Source organism: Brassica napus, chromosome A10, assembly GCF_020379485.1.
Source record: "Brassica napus cultivar Da-Ae chromosome A10, Da-Ae, whole genome shotgun sequence".
NCBI lineage: Eukaryota > Viridiplantae > Streptophyta > Magnoliopsida > Brassicales > Brassicaceae > Brassica > Brassica napus.
The window spans coordinates 14147068-14171377 of record NC_063443.1 but is presented as its reverse complement, the minus strand read 5'-3'; the positions used below and the strand labels follow the sequence as shown (position 1 = coordinate 14171377).

Genomic DNA, 24310 nt, shown 5'->3' with positions numbered 1-24310 from the left:
GAGGAGTTGAAACTGTAGCACAATCTTTCATCCCAGCAATAACAAGGAGATCAGTGGCATACTTTTCTTGATTCATAAACAGACCATCTTCCATATGATGCACTTGAATCCCTAGAAAGTAGTGCAACGATCCCATATCCTTCATTCGAAACTTGCTGTGCAAGTGATGAAGGAGTGTTTTCAACAGAACCTCATTGTTACCAGTAAGGATCATATCGTCGACGTATAGAAGGAGATAGATGACATCAGATCCTTTGTGGTAAATGAAGAGAGAGGGATCCGGAAAACTGCACTGAAAACCAAAGTCCAACAAGAAGTTGCTGAATTTGTCGAACCAAGCACGCGGGGCCTGACGTAATCCGTATATAGCTTTCTTCAAGCGCCATACATAATCAGGATACTCTGTATTAGCAAACCCTGGCGGTTGTTTCATATATACCAGTTCCTTTAACTCCCCATGTAGAAACGCATTTTGAACATCAAGTTGCTTTAAGGGCCACTTCTTGGTGACTGCTACATGAAGCACTGTACGAATGGTAGCAGTGCGAACCACAGGACTGAAAGTCTCAATGTAATCTACACCCTCTTCTTGTTCATTACCTCTGGCCACCAAGCGAGCTCTCAGTCCTTTAACTGTTCCATCAGCGTTATACTTCGTTTTATAAACCCAACCACAGTTCAGTGGATTTTGATCATCAGAAGGCGGAACAAGCTCAAATGTTTCGGTTTCCACCATATGATCTACTTCAGTTCCCATAGCTTGTGTCCAACCAGGGTGTTTAAGCGCCATTTTCACCGTCTTTGGCTCAGTAAATTCATGTTTAATGGTAAAGAGAGCATACTTTGGGTTTGGTTTCACAATTCCAGCTTTGGCTCTCGTTGTCATCTGATGAACTGGCTGTGGTTGCTGAACCTCTTCTTCTTCCACAGCTACTTGTTGATGAAGATCAGAGCCGCCCTGACTTGATTCATCTTCAGACAGATGTGGTGGTGTCGCTGGTGGTGTGGGCTCCTCATTCTGATTTGGTTGAGGAGCTGCAACTGTAACAGAAGGAGCGTGAGGTCGACGTTGTGGGATTTCTTCTTCTGGTGGCAAGGGACTTGTCGTTTCACAGGGACGAGTAAGTGCAGCTTCTTGCCAGGCCTTGAGTAGAGGAGACGAACCTTGTGGATGATGACTACTATAGACATCACTGAAAGGAAATGAATCCTCATCGAATAGAACATGTCTACTGATATAGATCTTCCCAGTTGGTGGGTAAAAACATCTGTAGCCTTTATATTTTTCATTGTACCCCAAGAACACACACGACAAGGTTTTTGGATCCATCTTGTTCTTCATATAAGGACACAGAGAAGGAAAGCATTTACATCCAAACACTCGCAATGCAGTGTACAAAGGAGGTCTGTGATGAAGCATTTCATAAGGACTTTTATTGTCAGAAAGAACAGAGGATGGAAGAAGGTTGATTAGAAACGTGGAGGTAAAGAAAGCTTCAACCCACAAGTGTGGAGGGACCTTTCCATGAAACAGCATTGTCAACCCCAACTCTGTTAGATGTCTGTGTTTTTTTTCTGACAAACCGTTCTGCTGCGGAGTGTGAGGACAGGAGAGAAGCTGTTGAATACCAGAGGACGCCAAATGATTCAGAAATGAAGTTCCGATGAACTCACCACCACCATCACACTGAAACTGTCTTATTCTGCTCTGAAACTGATTCTCTACCAGTTGTTGAAAGCGAATAAAGACAGATGTGAATTCAGATTTGAGCCTCAGGGGATAAAACCAAGTGAACCTTGTGTGATTATCAATGAAAATAACATAGTACTTGAACCCTTGCGTGGAAACAACAGGGCTTGGTCCCCATAAGTCACAATGTATTCTCTCTAAGGGACTTGAAGACACAAAATCTGAAGAAAGAAAAGGAAGTTTACAACTTTTCCCATACTGACACGAATCACAGACCGAAATAGTACTGGATTTATTACAAACTATGGCTTTATTCCTTGATAGTTGTTGAAGGATGTCCATGTGAGGATGGCCTAGTCGGTGATGCCATGTCTTCTCACTCGTTGCTTGCTGTCTGTTGGAGTAGAAAGCATGAAACTGAGCATCCTTCAACACGTAGAGGTTCTTATGTCTGTGTCCGTGAGTCAGGACCTGCTTTGTCACCTTGTCCTTAACCATCACAGATTCATTATCAAATGTAAATTCACAAGGAAAATCTGATGTAAGCTTGGACACAGATAGTAATGATTTAGTTATAGCTGGACAAACAAGTACATCTTCAAGAGGTAAAATACCTGTAGGGGTTTGAAGTGCCACTGAACCAACATGAGTTATGGGAAGATAATCTCCATTACCCACTATCACCTGATCATTACCTAGATAAGGTTGAGATGACTGAAGACGGGAACCATCGTTGGTGATGTGAGCTGATGCAGCTGAATCAGGGAACCACTCTTGACCATTGAACTGATGTTGTTGATCAGACGTACGAGCCGTTGTCAATGCGTGTTGTGTCTGTTGAGGCTGAAAGTCTTGATCAATACGGTTGTAACACCGTGCAGCAGAATGACCATAACGCCCACAAATCTGACAGGTTGGTCTTGTGTTAGAGCTTCCTCCGGCAAACTGCTGCTGGAAGCCACGACCACGAGTAGAATAGGAACTACCAGTAGTGGAGGCTCCACGACCACGTTGTCCTCGATTGTGGTAATAACCTCTTCCCCTGGATGAATATCCTCGTGCCGTGTGAAAAGCCAGATGTGGTGACACTTCAGGAACCTGACTGTAAACTTTCAGCTTATCATCAAAGTTAACCAGTTTGAAAACTGCATCTTCAAAGCTCAGCTCAGGAACTGAATCCATCGAGTGCTCAATCACAGTACAGATAGACTCATACTCTTTTCTAAGTCCACTTAAAGCACCATAAATCATTTCTTGCTCTGTGACCGGACAGCCTATTGAATCAAGTTGGTCACAGACACTCTTCACTTCATTAAGATACTCCGACATAGTCTTCTGTTCCTTCTTCATACCTTGGAGCTTACGCTGAAGATCGAGCTTGCGCGTTGCGGAAACACGATTATACTTCTTTCCAAGACTTAACCACACCTCCTGAGCAGATTGAAGTCCGTACACAGATCTCAATGCTTCTTCTGTCAGAGAACCAAAAAGCCACGCCATGACGAGTTGGTCCTTGCGAATCCATTTGACAAAGTCAGGGTTTGCTTCCTCTGTAACAACTTCACCATTCCTGACTGAGACTGTAGGTAATGGTCGAGGAGAGGACCCATTGATGAACCCAAGCAAGGACTGACTCGAAAGAAAGGACTCAAACTGAGTTTTCCATAAAAGATAGTTGCTTGAAGAGAGTTTTAGGGTAACACAATGTGAGATACTAAGAGATGAAAACGAATCTTGAATTTCTTCCATGGATCTACTCACTGGAGTTCTGATACCATGTGAATCATATAAGATATGAGGAAGAAGATGAAAACATAACTTTGTATCTCATTCAACTTAAGGATTATACACAGCGGCCATTATGGCTTTATATACAAAAAGAGCCGAGCTACCACTTGACCTAATGCTCACATTAGTATACGCAAGCATCTAAACAACCAAAACTGTTAAAGATAGAAGTAGCTAAGGGCGCTGTGATATCATGAGCTGTCTTCTCTGTACCAGGACCATAACAGAGACGTGAACTCTGTCGTTTACCACAGCTGCGTTCTCCTCTGTTAACGGCTACTACATTTGTTGTGCTGGGCTTAATGGGCTTGACATCTTCTCTCGTTACCGGCCCAGACACACAGGTGAAACCTTCTGCTGCAACTGGAGTCTTTGACTCACTTGTTCTAATATTTCTCATGTTTTTTTTTTGCTTTATTCGTTGTAAACGGCAATGAATGTGTTTTTTTCGTTTGAAATGAAGATGGACTACTGTCGATGTATGGTATTTATAGGTGTAAAATAAACTCTGTATCTAAGAAATTGAAATATAGGTAGATGGAGTAGTATTCTTTAATGTTTTGAGCACGTTTAAAGTTTCTTCTAGTGTTTAAATTACACACATTCCCGCAAAAAGACACTATTAATAATGCATATGACAGATATATATACACGTGACAACAGCTAGAATATATTTGAAAATTGGAGAAATGTTGGTGGATCCTGAAGGATAATTTCTTTAAACATTTAAGCGCTGCTCAAGTAAAAAAACATGTTAACATGTTAGAGGATAATGACAACTCTGCTAAAATGGTATGAAAAACTTTTGCCGTGAAAATAAGAAAACATGTAAAATACTTTACCTCTAACATGTTGGCAAGCTATAAATATTATGTTAAAATTCGTTAGGGGTAATCTTGTAAATTGATGAAGTCTTGGGTTCTAAGTCGACTAGAACCAAACGGGCTTTTATGCGCTTCGCTGTCGATCATCGATCGATTATTGTCTCTGAATGTCGACCATTGGTCTTGTTCGATGGTCAGCTCAGATGCTCTCTCTAATTATCTCTAAAATGCTCAAAAATCATCATTTTCTTTCAAATCAATCATGATTCTATAAAGATACTAACTAGACTCTAAAACATAATAATTAGTTGTTAAAACACTTATAAACCATAGTTAAAAGTGGGTAAAATCCATGGCTTGTCAATATGATCAATTCTTGATGGATTATGAAAGTGATACATAAAAGTACAACTCGAATAAGTAATAATCATCGTACGTTAAGTTCAAGCTGCATGTCAATTCGTTTCAGATTGCCGGAAACTTAACTCATTGCTCATCTAGATAACTCTTGACAGCTAACTCATCATACTGTATTAATCTGTATATACATAATTACATATACTACCTCTAATTAAGCTTGGACAATGGATTTGCTAGGAAATCTTACAAACAATGGATTTGCTGGGATTTCTTTAGGCTTGTATTGGGCTTGTTTCTTATACTTGTAGCTTGGGACTCTAATATATGGGTTGTTTGTTTTATATTCGTGAAACTACTATGTATCGGGTCTCTTATGAGGATTGATAGAGTCAACTTACTTTTTCTGTGGATCAGCAAATGAATCTAACGACCATGTATTGGGCTATACGATATATTAACAATATTAACTGGAACTGTTTATCAAAAGACATACTAGTGTTATATTATCGTTATACTAGTATTATATTATCGTTATTATCATTACTAGTCTACTAAATGGTCAGATCTCATATGCTAGAAAATCTGTGTTGGAATCCATGGGAGATTTTCTGTCGAGACAATAGTAATTAAAATTCATAATGCGTTTATGTAAGCGATGAATGATACTGATACCTAGACCACATGGTTTACAAGATATATGTATATTTTATTGAGTTATTCTTGAGTTCTAACTCCTAGGATGAACCTCCTAAAATGAAATCTTAAACTTTAAATCATAATTATAAACTCTCGGATAAATTAAAAACACTAAACACTAAATCTTAAAAACACTAAACTCTTAATCCTAACCCCTAAAGCTTTGGATACAATTGTAATAGTTACTTAATTTTTTTTTTAAAATACTTTTAACGTCGTTAGCAAAATTATACCCAACAAAACATATTAAATCCTAAATACTAAATACAAAATACAAAATCTTAAACACTAAACTTTAAATCCTAAATATTCAAGGGTTTAGGGATTAGGATTAAGAGTTCAGTATTTTTAAATTTAGTGTTTAGTATTTTTGATTTAGAGTTGAGGATTATCCAAAGGTTTATCCAAGAGTTTAGTGTTTAGTGTTCTACTGACGACGTTAAAAATATTTTTAATTTCTTTTTGGAACTACTACTATTTTTTTAAAAAAAATTATTTTAAAAACATAATATAATTTTACAATTTTTTATTTTTTATTTTAAAAGATATAAAAATGAAATAACAAAATCCTATTGGTTGGTAAACTTACAAATTCATCCTTGGAAGCATGAACCAAAGAATAACTCTATTTTATTATGAGATTCTCTATCAAGATAGTAGTAAATATTATATTATAGTCCACATACGTAGAAATGCTAAAAAATATTTGAAGGCACCCATATGAGATTCTCTGTCAAGATAGTTATAATTAAAATACAGAATCCGATTGCCAAAAAAGAAAAAAAAAATACAGAATCCAGCTATGTATGCGATGAATCATATCTGGACCACATGGGTCACATAATGTAATTGTTTCTAGATCTCGTGGAAGCCCTAGAAATATTATGTTTTCCAAAACTATATATATATATATATATATCGTGTAAATTGTTTAAGAGTGCGTTGGTCCAAATTGGTTCGTTCGGTTTAGTAGTTATAGTTTATTTTTATTCTTTTTTTATAATTTTTTTGTGATCTCAAAAATTTTCGAGGTCCAAAGACTAATCATCAAAAATCGTCCATAGAAATCTGGATTTTTTTGCCACTTAAGGCGTTTGTAGGTAGCCAAAGGAAATCAAACCCGAAACGTCTATAGATATTTGTTCCATATCTATTGTAATAATCACGTACATCTTGTAGATAATATATATAAGGAGATCAACCTCTATGGAATAAGATCATCAAATTGTACCTAATCAAGTTTTACCTAAACTCACTTTACAGTATCCACTTATAGATTATTTAGATTAAAATGAGATTAGATGGATGATGTGTACGACTGATGTTTTTTTGGTCAAATAGAGAAGTAAGTTAATGACTGATGTGTATGACTGATGTTTAAATAGAGTAGTAATATATATAATGAAAAAGTTGGGAAAATGTTTAAATAGAGTAGTAATATATATAATGAAAAAGTTGGGAAAGAGAAGAAAAATCAATTATTAATTTATTTGAATTTACATGTCAGCTGATTAAAAAAAGAATTTGCATGTCTAAGTTTAATTTGTAAAAACTTTAAAAGAAAATATGAATAGTTTTATCAATCTATCTTATTAAAATAGAAGTACAAATAATAATTATCCTTTAATTTTACCACTTATTTATAATAGAATGCCATTGAAATAATTAATTAGCATACCTTTTAGTATTTTTGTCTTTTTCTGTTTTATAATGTATTTTCCTAAATTGATTATTACCTAAATCATAATTTTCTTTTTTTGAACAAAAACTTTCTAAAATCTAAATTACCAATAAATCTATGTTATTAAAATAGAAGTACAAATAATAATTATCCATTATTTTTATCATTTATTTACAATAGAATGCCATTGAAATAATCAATTAACATACTTTTTAGTATTTTTAATCTTTTTCTGTTTAATTAATGCATTTTACTAAATTAATTATTACCTAAATCATAAATCATAATTTTATTTTTTTGAACAAAAACTTTCTAAAATCTAAATTACCAATAAATGATATTATTTTGCGTCCAACTTAGTTCTTATAAGAATCTATACTAATAAAAGAGACCTTTTAAGACTCCATAGAGCGTCCACATAAGCAAGAAAAACTTCTTCCGAAAGATGACACGTGGCATAAAATATAGTTTTACATTTTAATATTACTAATTTTCGAAAATTATAAATAATATGTAAACATACAACATAAAAAATGAAAAAACTACATTAAACATATGTAATATTACCATTTTTCACTTGAAAAAAGACGGCTTATCTCCAAAATGTAACATTACCGTTTTATAAAAAAATGTAAAAAAACATTATATATAATTTCAAAAATAATAAATATATGTAAACAAACAACATAAAAATGGAAATACTACATTAAACATATATAAGATTACTATTTTACATTTTTTTTTTAAAATATGTAAACATACAACATAAAAAATGGAAAAACAACATACACATATGTAAGATTACCATTTTTCACTAAAAAAAGACGGCTTATCTCCATAATGTAACATTATTATTTTGTAAAAAAACATTATATATAATTTCGAAAATAATAAATAATATATAAACATACAACATAAAAAATAGAAATACTACATTAAACATATGTAAGATTACCATTTTACATTTAAAATAACAATAATATGTAAACATACAACATAAAAAATGGAAAAACTACATTAAAGATATGTAAGATTACCCTTTTTCACTAAAAAAAACGGCTTATCTCCATAATGTAACATTACTATTTTATAAAAAAATAAAAAAACATAAATATAACTATTTGACTATTTGTCCAAGTTCTTCTATTAAACATTGCCGTTTTACATTAAAAATGGAAAAATACATTAAGATTTAAACATATATCTTAAAATATAAAATATAGATATTATCAAAATATAAAGTATAAAAAAGAGAAATAAACAATATATAGAAAAATCTATACTAATAAAAGAGACCTTTTAAGGCTCCATAGAGCGTCCACATAAGCAAAAAAAACTTCTTCCGAAAGATGACACGTGGCATAAAATATAGTTTTACATTTTAATATTACTAATTTTCGAAAATTATAAATAATATGTAAACATACAACATAAAAAATGAAAAAAACTACATTAAACATATGTAATATTACCATTTTTCACTTGAAAAAAGACGGCTTATCTCCAAAATGTAACATTACCTTTTATAAAAAAATGTAAAAAAACATTATATATAATTTCAAAAATAATAAATATATGTAAACAAACAACATAAAAATGGAAATACTACATTAAACATATGTAAGATTACTATTTTATATTTTTATTTTTTTTTAAAATATGTAAACATACAACATAAAAAATGGAAAAACAACATACACATATGTAAGATTACCATTTTTCACTAAAAAAAGACGGCTTATCTCCATAATGTAACATTATTATTTTGTAAAAAAAACATTATATATAATTTCGAAAATAATAAATAATATATAAACATACAACATAAAAAATAAAAATACTACATTAAACATATGTAAGATTACCATTTTACATTTAAAATAACAATAATATGTAAACATACAACATAAAAAATGGAAAAACTACATTAAAGATATGTAAGATTACCCTTTTTCACTAAAAAAAACGGCTTATCTCCATAATGTAACATTACCATTTTATAAAAAAAATAAAAAAAACATAAATATAACTATTTGACTATTTGTCCAAGTTCTTCTATTAAACATTGCCGTTTTACATTAAAAATGGAAAAATACATTAAGATTTAAACATATATCTTAAAATATAAAATATAGATATTATCAAAATATAAAGTATAAAAAGAGAAATAAACAATATATAGAAAAATAAATAATAAGTAAATATTATAAATATATAAATATACGAATTATATATACAATAATAAGTAAATGCACAATTTTTTAAAAATGGAAAGAATACATTAAATAAAATGTACATCTATCTTAAAATGGTAGTAAATTATATAAAAATGGAAATACCACATTAAACAAAAAAAAATATATAGTTTTACATCAAGAAAGTCTCTATAAAACTCATTATTCCATCAACATCAACCTCACACTATCAAGGAAAACTTCAAAGCACTCGAGCAAAAAAATGGTTCAACCATCAACTCTTGCCGTCCCAAAAACCTTTAATGACCTTGAAGGTGGGAAACCCGCAACTTCCAAAAGCCAAACTTATTCATGGGAATTGTATTGTTTTTCATAGACTCAAAGATATTCTTTCAAATTTAAATTAATCTAATCCATAATTTTATTGTTAATATCCATACTAACTCTTTCATGATCAAACCATTACAGTTAATAACCATTCAAGCGTTTATCCCGAAACACTTCCTTCCTCGCCGAATCAGGTATTGGTTCACGTTTGTTTAGTATTGTTTTTTCATTGTTGGGAAACCCGAAACTTCCAAAAACCAAACTTATTCATGAGAATTGAATTGCTTTTCATACACTTAAAGATATTCTTACAAATTTAAATTAATCTAATCCATAATTTTATTGTTAATAATTATACTAACTCTTTCATGATCAAACCATTACAGTTAATAACCATTCAAGCGTTTATCCCGAAACACTTCCTTCCTCGCCGAATCAGGTATTGGTTCATGTTGGTTTAGTATTGTTTTTGGTTTATTAACCGGTTTAGGATGGTCCTATTATAAATATAATTTAAGTTGGTTTAGCATATATTATGCTTATAATAACTTAAATTAAATAATAGTAATATTATGCTTAAAATATAATTTTAGAGAGTTTTCAAATATAGTTTACAGAACATTATAGGTGATGAATTTAATTTATTAAATTCATTTATTACTTAAAACTAAGTTTTTTTAAAAAACATACTGAGTTATAAATATCAATTATGGATTGGTGAGTATAACATGAAGACAAAACTATAAATATTTGATTTTCAAGATAAGAAATTCAGCTTTTATTCAGTTACTCAATATATAAGATCTTGAATTATTTTTTAAAAAATATACATAATTTATATATATAGATTAATCTTCCAAACTTAAACTATTATATTATATATGAATGATGTTTTTATATAAAAATAATTTCTGATTTAAAAAAAAGAATAACAACAAATAGTTATTTTCAAATAATGGAAGTAATTTACATTATACTATCATTTAACAAGTATTAGATATGTTTTGATATATCATTATTTTCTATATCCAGAAAACAATAAATTGTTAAACATCAATATTATCTAGGTTAAGTATACGAACAACACAAATTCAAACATCAAAAAAAATTTACATAAACATTATAATACAATAATTTAATCAAAAAATACAATTCAAAAAATTATATTCAAAAGAATAGTTATATAATATTTGAAAATCAAAGATATTTTTGCTAAAATTGTACTTACCTGGCCAAGGAGATCGACCATCTTTTACGGATCGATCGATTGTTGAGCATGTGGTCGATTCGAAAATACTCTGCAGTTTAATTAAATATCTAAAACATTTATTCCAACACTCAACAGATAGTTTTGCTAAATATGTAACTAGATAGCCAACAAAATTACAAAAAAGATATTTAAATAGTAAAAAATATGTTAATTTAACGTGTTAAAATTTAAAAATAAATTTTAATTATGACATGCATCTTAACATTTATATAAATATATATCATAACATAAATATAAATAATTTAACAACTTAAATTAGAAAAAAAAATAAAAATCTCGGGCGTAGCCCGGGTTAATCCCTAGTACATAACAATAGCATGTTACGTATGTTTGTTTTTTACATAATGATAAATGTTATGTATGTTTTCAACCAAGTGGTTCACTCAAAACTAATTCATTAATGACTTCGTATACTGTATAAAAATTGATCTATATTAATATGTCTGAATTACATTAGTAAACCAAGGGGTCCTATTATTAATTTATAAGAAAATTAAACCAAACCACTACATTAAATAACACAAACCGGAAATAGTGAGTCACTTGAAATAATCTCTCAATACTTCATCTATCATTTATGTTAATGAATAATATTCAGAGATGTTATAATCTTTGTCAAATTGTTAGTATTATATATTTATTTTTTAATTAAATTACACACATTGTACTCTTATGGGTTTTATCTACCAAGTTTAAGTGTATCATCATACTTGATAACTAATAATAATATGAATGATATTCTAATATTCTATTATTATTGTCATATTATATCAACATTTAATAATGGTTTGATGGTTTATAATGATAAAAACAAAAAGTGATTTATATTGGCATATTTACATGTTTGAAGTCTATTTTCTTTATGATTTCAGTACTCAATTTTTAACAACATCAAGTTCACTTGTATAACATACATTTTGAAATATCAAATATTTAAATATTAGTGTACATGATTATTTTAAATATTAAATCAAATATAACTTAGATGTTGAAATATTTATTTATAAAAAACAAAAATAAGTACCCACACGGGTCAAGTTCTAGTTCAAGTTTTAATAGGAACACACGAGTAAAAGCTGAAATGGCAAAGAGGACCTCTTAAGGTTATGTGCGATTGATTTCATTCTTAGGAAGGCTGCGGTGGGTGCAAGGCGACTACTTGTTTTTTTTCCGTGTACTTGATACTTAACTTGCCTTGAACGAGTAATGAACTTTTCGACTTGTACTTGATTTGTTGGAAACAAGTACTTGTTGTTTCGAGTACTTGTCCAAAATATGTTACTTGCAAGTTACTTGTCTTGTTCAATTACTTACTACTTACAAGTATTTATTAATAATTTGGATATATTTTCAAGTTTGTAAGAATTACTTGATAGATAATAATCTAAGAGAGAAGATGAAAGTTTGTTTTATTTACTCGACTTGTTAAAAACACGAGAGTTATTTTAAATAAAATATTTGCAGCTAATATAAAAAGAAGAAGAAACTTAATACATATATTTCGATACGAAAGTATTGTTTACTTCTTACAACAAAGAAATATCTATTAGGACTTTAGTTTTATGGTTTAGTTATCATTTTTTCAGCCGTAGTAGTAACGAGTAATATAAAGGTGAGTCGTAACTTTTATTGTTATATTTGTTACTTGTATTGTACTTGCAAGTAGCAAAAACTCAACGACTTGATACTTGACTTGGCAACAACGAGTATTTGAAAAATGAGGCTAGGAGTTGTATAAGGCAAGTAAATACTCCTGCCCAGCCCTACTGCATGGAGCAGCGAGTGTTATGGAGCACAAGTGGGTCACTAAAAGCCACTCGCATGGTGCTAAAATCGAATTCGATCAAATATTCTTGAAGCTGATGTGTCCCAATGACCATGGACTTATTAGGTATCTTTCCTCCGTCGACGAATGCCAAACAAATCACCGTCTCCGACACTCTCTCTACCATATTCGCACCTTGAAACCTCCACTTCACCTCCTTTCCATTCCCTGGCAGCCCAATCTCCATCACCGACCCATCTATGTTCTTCCCGGAAGCGAAACAATGTTTAAATGGTGCGTGTCCTGTGGTCTCAGTCATACCTATTTTCTGTGAAAACAAAGTTAATTAAGACCCAAACAAAGATGATTAGTAGACTTGATATACATAAATATAAAATAATCCCTATGTTTTTAGACTATGCATATAAATTAAAAAAAGTATTATAAAAGTTTGAGCTAAAATTTACCTCTAAAAAGAGAAGTATTAAAAACCGGAAGGAGGGAGTATTTGAAATCGAATATCAAAAATCAAATTTATTAGTTCAGTAAATAAAAGAGTTTTGTTATTTTAATACCGTTGCTTTAAGCGTAAAAGACTGAGCAAGAGCATTGTAGATATCGGTTTGAAGTACGGTGTATGGAACCACTGTACTGAGCTGGGCTCCGCCCTCAAGCAAACTTGGGTCCAACGTTAAAGAAACTCCGTCAACGTAGATCGACGTAACGGAGACTAGATATTTTCCCGAGTCGATTTTCAACGGCGTCAAAGTCATCGGAACGGGATTCTTTCCACCGAAGACCGGGGTATCATAGGAACTAGTGGCGCCCATATATAATGTACCGACGCGGGAAGAAGGCAAGCAGAGAGCAAACTTCGGGATGACATTAAACGCTGACGTCACCTGTCTCCAGAACGGAAGTTCTCCCGAAGAAAGACCAATAACTCCGGAGATCGGAGGGGCAATGCCGTGGAGGTTTTGCTGGACGGCGCAGGAGAATGTGAAGGGGCGGAAAGAGACAAGGGAGGGTGGTATTCCACTCTCTGTAGAGAAGATGGTGGCTTTGTCTTGAACGACACGGTCGGTTTTGGTCACGGTGTGGTTGGTGAGGAGGAAAGGACTTGGTTCACGGTAAAGACAGATTTTTCCGTCGCAGCCATTGCCGGAAATGGATTTGCAGGTGGAGCTCTCGCAAGTAACGAGGCGGAGTGATGATAAAGATTTGATGTTGCGGCAGTTAAGCCACGTGAGGTTGGTTCCAAGATCGAGGAGGAGGTTTACGGGAGACTACGTTGTGGCGGATCCGATGTAGATAAGTGTGTAATATTGTTTGGAGGGTTCGTGTTTGAAGATCGGGAGAATGTATTGGGCTTCCGATATCAGAGTTATGGCTGCAAACATGGAGACGAAGACGATGAGATGCGTAAGGCCACCCATCTTTGTGTTTCTCATGTTTTTTTTTTTGGTTTATTTGTTGTAACGGCAATGAATGTGTTTATTTTTGTTTGAGATGAAGATGACTACTGTCGATGTATGGTATTTGTAGGTGTAAAATAAACTTTGTATCTAAGAAAATGAAAATATAGGTAGATGGAGTAGTATTCTTTAATGTTTTGAGCACGTTTAATGTTTTTCTCTCTAGTGTTTAAATTATACGCATTCCCGCAAAAAGACACTATTAATTATGCATACGACAGATATATATACAAATGATAACAGCTAGATTATATTTAAAAATTAGCGAAATGTTGGTGGATCCTGGAGGATAATTTAATTAAACATTTAAGCTCTGCTCAAGTATCAATATAATTAAAAAAAGTATTAATATAATTCGCGCAGGAGCTACTTCATATTTTCTTAGTTAACTTCTGGGATCTGATCTTAATATAGCAATATATGATCAACGCGTATTATCTTTATTTTTATTCAAAAAAAAAAATATATGATCAACGCTTGCTGGATCGTGAAATTGATATAAACAGATACATACAACTCGAGTAACAACAATCATACCTTAAGTTTAAGCTCATGTCAATGCGTTTCAAATTCACCAGAAACTTAACTCATTGCTCATCTAGATGAGGCTTTGACAACTAACTCATCATATTGTGGGCGGATGGTAGTACGTAGAATAGCTGAGCCCAATTTTAGTTCTAACAAGTTTACTTTATTGGTCAATGTGGGGGAAGAAGAAGATTCATCAGATAAAAAAAAAAAAGATTTATTCGGTAGATCTCATGACACCTTTAGAAATAAAGAAATCGTCCACAAAGCCATGTTCAACTATCAACAAAGGCTAAGGAGATGCATGGGCAAACCATAAGTCGTGAACGGGGAAACAAAGGACGTAAAAACCGTGGTGGACGCGGTTAAGTTGTTTCAGCTGCAAACACCTAAGTCAATCGGATTTAGAGATTTGATTGTTTTATGGTTCATTATGATTATATGTTCGCTTTATTTTGTAAAAGTGCAAGAAAAAATGAAAAAGAAAGAATCTTAGATTGCCACCAAAAGAAGAAAGAAAATTTCAATTGGTTAATAAAATATTCAGAGAGAGAGAGTTGCAACAAAGCAACTCCCCCTCAAGGTTACATCTCTTGTTCACATAACTAGCACATATGATATCTAGGCCACATGGTTCTCTCGTGGAAGTCCTATAAATTATTTGTTATTTAAATCTTTACATTGTCTATTTCGTGTAAATTGTGGAACAGTTAAAACATTTCCGTACTTACATATGCATGGTTTCAGTGATTCACATTCACTGTATAAAGCATCTTTACTAGAAAGTTTTCTTATGCATACTTCACAATTTTTGAAAATATATCAAAATAAAGAGTTTTTCAATGAAAACATAGCCGTTACCGAGATTTATGGGTTATGGCAAGGCTATGAGTGAGAGGAGAGTTGTTTCAGAGGTTAAGTTTGTGCAGTGTAGTAGAGACTCGTGGCTTTGTCTTTGATCAACGCATCATACAAGACTTTAAATGTTTCAGTAGAAAAACGTGTGGGCTTGTTTTTTCGATGCCGGCCGCGAGGGAAGTTTGTAGGGTTAAGTCTTAACCGCTCCGTGATCTCCGGTTCTTCGAATCGATCTTTTCTTGCTTGTCGGAGTCGGGCTTCTTCATTGGTCATACGGTCCAAGTCACTTTAGACCCAATTACCTAGTTAACCGGAATTGGGTCCAGCACTTGGTATCTTTCTAGCAAAGCTTGGACCTTGGTAGATTTCTTTAGAAGCTTTTTTTTCTCATGAAACAACTATTATGGAAAAAAAAATTAATATTCGTTTTTAGATTATGTAATTCAAATGAGATCAGATAGCTGATGGGTATATAACAAATGTTTAAATAAGAAAAAAATGGAAATAGAAAAGAAAACAAATTATTTAATATTTTGAATTTGCATGTCTAAGCTTTATGAAACAAAAACTTAAAATTTGCAAGTCTCACAGTTATTAATAAAATGCATTAGACAAATAAAGGATACCTTTAAGAGAAACTGATGATAGTTTTTATTCAAATTTTGATTAAAACACACAAGTAAAAGCTGAAATATCAAAAACATATCGTAGTGTCATGCATGCCTGATTGATGTTTATTTCTGGGAAGGCCAAGTGGAGCAGCTAGTGTTATGGAGAAAGAGTGACTCACTAAAAGCCATACGACTGGTGCTTAAATCGAATTGGATCAAATAGTCTTGAAGCTGATGTGACCCAATAACCATCGACTCACTAGGTTTCTTTCCTCCGTTGACGAACGCCAAACAAATCACCTTCTCCGACACTTTCACCACCATGTCGTACCTTGAAACCTCCAATTCTCCTCCCTTGCATTCCCTGGCAGCCCAATCTCCATCACGGGCACGTTCATCAACCCCTATATGTTCTTCCAACCGCCTTTTTCGAAATAATGTTTAAATAGCGCAGGTCCAGGGATCTCAGTCATTCTTATTTTCTGAGAAAACATAGTCAAATGAGAGCCTCCTCAAACAAGGCGGGGCTTCGGTGAGAAAGGACTCTCCCAGGCACATTCTCCAAGACGGGTATTGCAACTTGTCTAACGTTCGAAAGTCTTGATTGTGACTACTCAAGAAGTTACCAAATTTGGAAGAATCCACCGGTCCGTTGCATCGCCTTTCTAAGGAAACCCTATTTTCTTACTGGAAGTGGCATCCTCCAAGAAGATCTTCTCAAATTTCAACTTCAAGACTTCACAACTTTGAAGATCTACCTCCACTGCTACGTAGTAATCTGCTCTTAAACCTCTTTCAAGCTAACAGCAAGAGGCTTCCTACCTCCAAAGAACTTCTGGAACCAGAAACAAGAGTCATTGAAAGGTGTAGAGATACGATGGCAAGTAGATTTACCAAGGAAGAAAAAGGAAAACATCAACTCTCGGGAGACATAGAACCCACCATCAAGAGAATCAAAGCTCGCTACGTGGATAACTCGATTCTCATCAAGGAGAACAGGCTCACACTCATCGGTAGAGTCACCAACCCCCAGGAACAAAAGCTTTGGGCTCTCCTCCCAGCACTGCCTCGCAAATGGCACCTACAAGGGAAGGTGACCGGCTCAGATCTCGGGAATGGTTGCTTCCAGTTCAGATTTGAAAAGGAAGAAGAACTACAAAGAGTACTAGATAACAGACCTTATCATTTTGCATACTGGATGATTATCCTCCAACGGTGGGAACCTGTCATATCTGCTACCTTCCCGTCACAAATTCCTTTTTGGATTCGTATAAAAGGGGTACCGCTCCACTACTGGCATGAAGACATGATTTGTGACATTGGGAAGGAGTTGGGAACGTTGCTGAATCACGAACTCACCAAGACATCTGCAAGAATCAAAGTCTTAATTGACGGGCTCAAACCCCTAGAGAAGAGATCCATCATAGAGTTTGATTCTGGAGAAGAGAGTCTAATTTACCTGAAGTATGAAAGGTTGGAGAATCACTGCTCCTGCTGCCAGTCTCTCTCGCATCTGAAAGATGATTGTCCTAAACGCATGGAAAGAAACAAATCTCTAAAACTTCAGGCGGAAGAAGATCTCTACAGCCTGGGTAGAAACTTCAATCACAACAGCAGTAAAAAAGACACACAGACCACAGGAAAGGAACTGACAAATCTTTATGTAAGCCAAGAGAGAGACCCCCACAAGAAGGATGGGACCACGAAGTCTTTCAACGAAAGAGTCGACAGACATGGCAACAGCTTCGGAGAGAGAGTTGCAACCAAACAAACTAGAGTGCCCCCACCGGTCAGAGCTCTGATTACTAAGGCAGACAGAACACAGAACTGGAGAAGCAGATCTAGCAATCTGGTGGTGGAGGTCCAAGAACACAACTCTCCTCCGTACACAGTGAGAAGAGAGGAGGTTGAAGGACGACAACTTAAGCGAGCTCTTTTTCCTCAGAAAGGTCTTAAGGAATGGAGAGCTAAGCCAGTAGCACCGACATTCTCATCTGAAAGGAATGAAGAGATACACATGACGACTACTCATCCTCTAAGAGGTCAGAACCTACAAGGTCAAACTTCTACGCCTAAGTCAAAGACCAACCAGACAGAGGAAGAAATTCAAAGAGACCTTGATGAGGCCACGTTACTCTACCTTAGCTGCCCTGGCCCAACAGAAGCGGCGGCTAGAAGACAACGTGTGATGAGCAGTGATGCTAAGGGCCAGAGAGCAGAAACATTGGCTGTTATGATGAGATCATCTTCAAAGTACCTAGAACAAAGACCTACGGGAACTCAGGAGAATAGAACAGGGTATACAAAGACAAAGGAGAGTATAATGGAAGACCTCCAAGATGTAACAAAGCAGTACCTTTGTTGCACAGACCCTACGGAAGCTGCAGCCAGGAAACAGAGAGTTCTAACGGGCGACGCCTCGGGCTCAATGGAAGAGACAGCAGATTCTATTTTGGCAGCCACAACAAATATCAGACGCCCGCTGTCTCCATGGGAACGAGGAATAAGATCTGTAAGCCCCCAAGCGAAGGATAACCCCCTGAACGCTTTTTTCGGCCCGGATCAGTCGCTCTTGTTTAGCCCAACAGAAGGAGAAGATAAGCACGACGATAATGAGCTTGACATCTACGACAGTGAAGTCACCCCACCACAAGTGACAGTACCTGTACGCAAAAACAATGAAAGATCAGCAAAGATGAAGTCAATTATCATTAACTCTAATGTGGGAAGGGAGGAATCAACTATCATCAGCACTAATGTGGGAAGGGAGGAGGTTCCTCCATCAGTTCCAGAGCACCAAGAGCAAATGACTCCAGCTGAGCAAGAGGAAACTCTGCGAGAATTTCAAAACAAAGTGAGAAAAACCCGAAACCCTGCAAAAACAAAAAAAGTCGAGAAACAGTCCCATACTTAGAGGAACTAGTTCCAAGAAAAGGAAGTTATCACAAGTGCAGAACTCACCTAAGGGAGGAAGAGGTGCAGGTGAAGGTACATCCAGAGTAAATCAGAAGAGGAAAATGACAAACGACCCAAAAGCTCTCTCCCAAGGAACTGGTACCAATCCAACTCATACCGGCAATGACCCGAAAGAAAGCGGATTTTCGGGTCACTCCACCCCGGGCTCCTTAGTCGTACTTAGCTGGAACTGTTGCGGGCTGGGGAACCCTGCAACAGCCCAGCGGTTGAGGGAGATACAGAAGAGGAACTCTCCCGATATTTACTTCCTCATGGAAACCAAGAACAACCTGGAAATAGTCAAGAAGAAACTGCAAGGCCTTCCACTAGATAATTATCATGAAGTTCCCCCTAACAGCCCAGGGAGTGGAGGTCTGTTTCTCATCTGGAAGAGCGACATCCAACTTACGGTTAGAGCGAGCAATAAAAACTTTATTGACACGCTAATAACAGAAAAAGGGAATACCTTCCAAGTTACCTTTGTGTATGGAGAGCCAGATCACACAAAGAGAGAGTCTCTTTGTCTGGGATGAATTGTCTTCCTTGCAACCTACGATAGGAGAACCATGGTTTTTAACTGGAGATTTCAATGAGATTACAGACAACAGTGAAAAGAAAGGTGGACCAGAAAGAGCTGAAGGCACCTTCTGCGCCTTTAGAACTTTCTTATCGGAAAATGATCTCTTTGACATCAAGCACTATGGGAATTTTCTCTCATGGAGAGGAAACAGAAGCTCACATTTGGTTCAGTGCCGTCTTGACAGGGCTCTAAGCAACAGCGAATGGCTAAACATATTTCCCTCGTGCCGAAGCCAATATCTAAAATATGAAGCCTCGGATCATCGCCCTCTCCTAACCTTCATGGATACAAGAAGAAAGAAAGGTCTGAAAATCTTCAGATTTGACCGAAGATTAAAAGATAACAATGAAGTGAAACTGCTTATCAAGGAGGTTTGGGAAGCTGATTCTCACTTGAGTGTTGAAGAAAGGCTAATCAGCTGCAGAAAAGCCATTTGTAGATGGAGTAGAGAATTCCAAATGAATAGTAAGAAGACTTTAGACGGTCTGCGCGAAGATCTAGATGAAGCTCTGTCTAATCCATGCCCAGACGAAGACCTGATTCATAAAATAAATATCAGTCTGCTATCAGCATACAAACGAGAAGAAGAGTATTGGCAACAGCGTAGTAGGCAATTATGGTTAACACTAGGTGATTCAAACACAAGTTATTTCCATGCTGCAACAAAGACAAGAAAATCTAGAAACCGTATGACGGTTATAGAAAATGATGATGGAATACCTTCGTTTGAGGAAGACCAAATAGCTGAAGTGATTTGCAAATACTACGAGAAACTCTTCACCTCCTCTCCAAATGAAGGCCTGCAGAGGGTAGACGAAGCCCTCCAACCCTGTGTCACTCACCAGATAAATGCGGAACTGATAAAAGAACCAACACCAGATGAGATAAAAGAAGCTACCTTTGCCATCCATCCGGACAAAGCTCCGGGACCGGATGGGTTCTCTGCTAGTTTCTTTCAAGCCAACTGGGAGACGGTAGGACCGGCGGTGACTAGAGAAATAATGTTGTTCTTCTCAACTGGTAAGCTCCGCCCCTCGCAAAATGTTACACATGTTAGATTGATCCCGAAGATAGTGGGAGCAAAGAAGGTGGCGGATTATCGGCCTATAGCCCTATGCAATGTATTCTTCAAGATAATCTCTAAGATGCTGGCGTTAAGGCTAAAACCAGTGCTCCACACGATCATATCAGAGAACCAATCAGCATTTCTACCAGGAAGAGCTATAGCAGACAACATTTTGATTACACATGAAGTATTGCAATTTCTGAAAACGTCTAAGGCGGAAAAAAGATGCACAATGGCAGTAAAGACTGATATGTCTAAAGCCTATGACAGAGTGGAGTGGAGATTCATAGAAAGAGTCCTTCAACGCCTAGGCTTCTATGCAAAATGGGTGCAACTAATAATGCAGTGTGTCTCCACGGTATCATACTCCTACCTAATCAATGAATCAGTTCATGGTGAGGTAACGCCTAAACGAGGAATAAGACAGGGAGATCCACTCTCCCCCTATCTCTTCATCCTCTGTGGCCAAGTTCTGTCAGGTCTATGCCGTAATGCGGAGAAAGATGGTACCTTGCAAGGGATAAGGGTAGCGACAAAGTGTCCAAGAGTGAACCACTTGCTGTTTGCAGACGACACCATGTTCTTCTGCCAAACTTCACCAGCGAACTGTGATAAACTGAAGAGCATCCTATGGATGTATGAGCAAGCTTCGGGACAACAGATTAATACCACCAAATCGTCCATCACTTTCTCTTCAAAAACTCCTGAAGAAACGAAGAAGCTAGTAAAAGAGAAATTAGGAATTGACAAGGAGGGAGGGTCAGGTAAGTATTTGGGCTTACCTGAACACTTTGGTCGCCGGAAAAAAGATCTCTTCACTACGATTGTGGATCGGATCAGGCAATGCGCAGCGAGTTGGTCTACAAGACACCTCTCCAAGGCCGGGAAGTTGACAATGCTGAAAGCAGTTCTGACCGCAATCCCTACGTATACCATGTCCTGCTTTGAGTTACCTGTGAGTTTATGTAAAAGAATCCAGTCAGTACTCACTAGGTTCTGGTGGGACACGGCTGATGGGAAAAGAAAGATGAGTTGGGTGGCTTGGCAAAGACTAACTAAACCTAAAGCTGGAGGAGGCTTAGGACTGAGGGATATACAACTCTTCAACCAAGCCTTATTGGCTAAGCAAGCCTGGAGGATACTAACAAACCCAGACTGTCTCCTTGCGAGAGTGCTCTTAGGTAAATATTGCATTAACAAATCATTTCTGGAGGTGCAATTGCCTACGGTCTGCTCACATGGATGGAGAAGTATACTTCATGGAAGAGAACTATTAAAAGGAAATGTAGGAAAAGCCATAGGGAACGGTCTAACCACTAGAGTTTGGAAAGACTCATGGATCTCGTTAGACACAGGCACTAGAGTCTACGGCCCTATTCTAGAAGACGCCATGGACCTTACAGTATCGGATCTCCTAACTTCAGATATGCAATGGAATAAAAACAGAATTGAGAAATTCTTACCTCTTGTAGCAAAGGAAGTTCAGATGCTGCAGCCAGGACACAAAGAAGCCGGCGACATCTATGTATGGCAACCACTCCAATCTGGGGTATATAGCACCAAGTCAGGCTATTACACTGCGGCTATGAAAGACCAAAGCCATGTAAGGCCGAGTGATGGTTCCTTCGACTGGATAAAAGACATTTGGGCAAAGGAAAGCTCACCAAAAATGAAGCTATTCATGTGGTCCATTGCCCAAGAAGCTCTTCCACTGGGAGAACTGCTACAAAAAAGAGGAATCCAATCAGGAGTGGCATGTATCCGTTGTAATGAAGTGGAATCAGCAACACATACCTTCTTCAACTGTCCATTCGCACAAGAAGTCTGGAAACTCATTCCAATGAAAAGAGTAGTTCACATAGCTACGGATATCGACTTCAAAAACGCAGTGGTAGCCTTCAGACAAGCGGTTTGCCTACCCCCAACAGGTATCACAACGACGATTCTCCCGTGGGTATGTTGGGCCCTTTGGTCAGCTCGAAACAGGCGCATATTTGAGAATCACACCCTCACTGCTTTAGAAGTGGCGACAAAAGCTCTTAGACTAGAAAGAGAATGGTTAAATGCCCAGAATCAGAGCGGGGAAGTGAGTGGTTCAGTACCTCAACCCAAGCAGGCGCAGCAGCTTCAGAGGAACAAGGAAACGACGGTGACACTCAGATCAGACGCAGCTTATGACAAGCAATCCCGAAGGGCAGGATTGGCATGGATCTTCAAGAAACCATCCGGTATACACCTCAATCAAGGAGCCATCACGCATGATCTTGTTAGTTCTCCACTTATGGCAGAAGCGCTTGCCCTGAGATCCGGATTACTTTCTGCAGTGAACCTCGAGCTAGACAAGCTCCAGGTATTCTCTGACAACACAACCCTCATCCGAGCAATCAACAACGACACACAGGTAAAGGAAATCTTTGGAATCGTCAAAGATGTTCAACAGATTTCCTCTGTTTTTGTCGAGATAACATTCTCTCACATCTCTCGGTCTCTCAATGTTGAAGCCGATCGACTATCCAAATTTGTTCTTTCATCGTCTTTTGTAATGAACCCCGTAGTGGGCTAACTTGGGCCTGAGGCCTCTTTGAACCTATTTATTTAATGAGCAAGTGTTACAAAAAAAAAAAGAGAAAACATAGTCAAACTAATTGTCACTGTAAACTAAAATTTTAGTTTCAATTTTGTAGGGCTCTTTTTTTTTGTTTACTTGTTGCAAACGTAATTAATGTGATTGTTTGTTTGTGCTGTGAAGATGGACTATAGATATATGGTGTTTATAGGTGTAAAACAAACTTTGTACGAGAAAATGAATACTATAATATAATTTTATAAATGTTTGAACACGTTTAATATTTGTTTCTAGTGTTTTAAATTAGGACAGAACTTAGGTTCACCCCCTAGGGTGAACCTTTAAATTCACTTTACCCTTTAAAACCAATCAAATTTTCACATAAATTATTAATTAAAAATATTAAATTAAATAAAAAATAGTTACAAAAAATAAAAACGCTAATTTTAACGACGCTAACGCTTCCAGCTAAACTCTAAACCCTAAATCTTAAATTCTAAACCCTATACCCTAAATTATAAACCCAAATCCAAACCCCTAAACCCAAACCTTATACCCTAAACCCTAATCATAGACCATAAACCCAAATTATATACCCTAAATCCAAAAACTAGACGATAAACCTAAACTCTATACCCTAAACCCAAGTTATAGATCCTAAACCCAAACCGTAAACCTTAAACCTAAATTATATACCCTAAACCTAAAACTTTAACCATAAGTCCAAACGGTAAATCCTAAACCCAAACCGTAAATCCTAAACCCAAAATCTATACCCTTAATCCAAATCCTAGACCTAAAACCCAAACGGTAAACCCTAAACCCAAACCCCAAACTTAGATGCTATAGGGTTTGGGTTAAAGTTTACAGTTTAGGTTTATGGTCTAAGACTTGGGTTTAAGGTATAGAGATTAGGTTTATAGTCTATTTTTTGGGTTTAAAGTATATAATTTGGGTTTAGGGTCTAGGATTAGGGTTTAGGGTATAGAGTTTAGGTTTAGGGTCTAAGATTAGAGTTTAGGGTATTGGATCTGGGTTTAGGGATTTGGATTTGGGATTAGAATTTAGGGTATAG

The 24310-nt window shown here is 35.8% G+C and overlaps 1 pseudogene; it reads right to left on the bottom strand.

Moving 5' to 3' along the window:
• Positions 1 to 11543: 11543 nt before the first annotated feature.
• On the bottom strand, positions 11544 to 14549 carry LOC106433647 (annotated as a pseudogene).
• Positions 14550 to 24310: the final 9761 nt, after the last annotated feature.